At 41.9% G+C, this 2,258-nt stretch overlaps 1 long non-coding RNA gene across 1 annotated transcript; it reads left to right on the top strand.

Moving 5' to 3' along the window:
- Positions 1-655: 655 nt before the first annotated feature.
- On the top strand, positions 656-1,852 carry LOC119306585. Its single transcript, XR_005148985.1, has 4 exons — positions 656-791; positions 897-965; positions 1,396-1,466; positions 1,546-1,852. It is a non-coding gene; the product is annotated as an uncharacterized LOC119306585 (long non-coding RNA).
- The last annotated feature ends 406 nt before the right edge of the window (positions 1,853-2,258 follow it).

A 2,258-nucleotide genomic window follows, 5' to 3' on the forward strand; every position in this document is an offset into this window, starting at 1 on the left:
ATATACGTCTAAAGAGTAGATGCAAAAGTAAAAACACGTGGCTAAGATTGTTAGAGTTAGCTGCCTGTTGATTCAGTGTAGTCATTTAAATTCAGCTGCCTCCTGCCTGAATCATGCAAAGTAATACTTCTGGCAGAATTTCTGATCTTTCTGTTTTCTTCCTCTCATTTGCAGGTTGCAGGAGGAGTTAAGGGCTGCTCAAGCGGTGGTGGTGGTGGCACTGGCCCGCAAGATCCTGAAAGCTCCTTCGAGCTGCAAGATTCGGTGAGTTACCTTGCTGTCTCCATGCCTAATTACAGGTCTTGCAAATCAAATTATTGTTTCGTGCTGATAAACAATCCTGACTGAACTATCGTTGTTCCCGTGCTGTTTTTGTATGCTATTTTACCAGCATTGAAGTGTATAGGATTGGTAGTATGTCCTGTATTACTTTTTCAGCCCTACCCAAGCGTTAGTCGACCAAGTTACTTAAATTCAGCAAAATGATACTTCTGCAATAATATATCTGACATCTTTATTGCATCTGCTCCTTTGCAAACTGTTAGTGCTCAAATGCACAAGGTGGGCTCGGTTGTAGTATTCCCATAATTATTTGATGCTTTATTCTGCATTTCGGCTAACCATTCCTTTACACACATTAGATTTCAGATGATAATCTGGTGTCCAGATACAGCTGCTTGACAAGTACCAGTGTCAAATCCTTGTTGCAACATGATGGTCCCGAAGAGGCAGAAGTTTACTCGAGTCAAAGTTGTGATTGGATTGAGCTTCTGGCAGAATGTATTTCACAGGTCGGCGTTAGTTATCATTGCAGAGTACTTAGCGAGTCACTGAATCGGCAGTAGTTATCATTGCAGAGTCTTAACACCGTTCTTATATTCTATTTTTATGTTCAGGGTAACTGGGAGAAGACATGTATGAGGCTGGTTCACCATCTGGGTAGTCCTGAGGGTGATAGCTCAGAGGTTTGTTTGAAAGGTTCATTTGAACTCAGAAAAACGTGTTAGATACATCCGTATCTAGACAAATCTAAGACAAGTAATATGGATCGAAGGGGTTATGCCTTTTCTTCTTCCAGTATTAGCATGTAGGATTGGCGAGGCGTTACCTCTGTATTGTCCTATTTGATGAGTCATATTCAACCTTTCATTTATGCGGTTACCTGCAGTTTAGTGTTGCTTTAAAACACCAAAATGTGATATGTGCTTGTCTGCCCTTCAATGTAATCTATACGTCTAAAGAGTAGATGCAAAAGTAAAAAAAAAAAGCGGTTACGATTGGTTGAGTGAGCTGCCAGTTAATTAAGCGATGTCACTTAAATTCAGCTGCCTGAATCATGCAAAATAATACTCCCGGCAGTATTTCTGATCTTTCTGTTTCTTCTCGCATGTGCAGGTTCTTAGTGCTTGTGACAGTTCTGCAAAAGAGAGAGAGCTGGTGACCACCTTTCCCCCCAAGCGTACGAGGTAAACTCAGTTGCACTCCATCCTCGCTTGTTAACTCTTATTTTGAAATTAGAGCTAACCATTCCTTTAACCATATCAGTCTGCAGGGGATGATGATCTGCTGGAGTCTCCAGTTCTTGCTCTACTGCTGACACAGGTGGAAGCAAAAGTTCTGTCAGTTACATGGAGTAGATAGGAAGGGCACGGCTAACGTCGGTCCATACATACACGGGTTTTAGAGCATGATCTACATGTGTGTGCTGGCATTCTTTGCAAATGTCGTTTTTGGTGCCAGTGGTAGAGCTCTGGTTCAGTAGTGAATGCTATATACTGAATCCATAGGGATACCTTTTTAGTGCAGTTAAACAGGTTCCTACCGGAATGCTCAATTGCATTTGTAGTTTTGTACAGGATAGCAGATTCTTTTATACGTATGTGTGTTGAATGACAGCACGATGAACGGTGGATGGCCTGTATGCCACTGCTTGCTTCTGACTCCACATGCTGTCTCTTGTCTGTGACATCCTTATGTTACATTGTCCTGCTTTTTATAATTGCCTACATTGCTGAACGGTAATGTGTGCATCGGATGCATTTCCGTTCCAGGTCAATTTTTGTGTTAGCATGGCAGGTTTTAAACCTTATGTGCGGCTGAGTTTGGGTACCAGGCCATCATTCAAATTTTGTAGATTTCTAAACTCAGCTCCCGATCTGGATCTTGTATCTTGGTGTCTGACTTTGAGTGACTTCCGCAGCCTGTCCATAACTGTTTCCTCCACATTTCCTCCTAGACAAATTCTGTGTTAGCATTTT

The sequence above is a fragment of the Triticum dicoccoides genome, chromosome 5B, assembly GCF_002162155.2.
Source record: "Triticum dicoccoides isolate Atlit2015 ecotype Zavitan chromosome 5B, WEW_v2.0, whole genome shotgun sequence".
Taxonomy (NCBI): Eukaryota; Viridiplantae; Streptophyta; class Magnoliopsida; order Poales; family Poaceae; genus Triticum; species Triticum dicoccoides.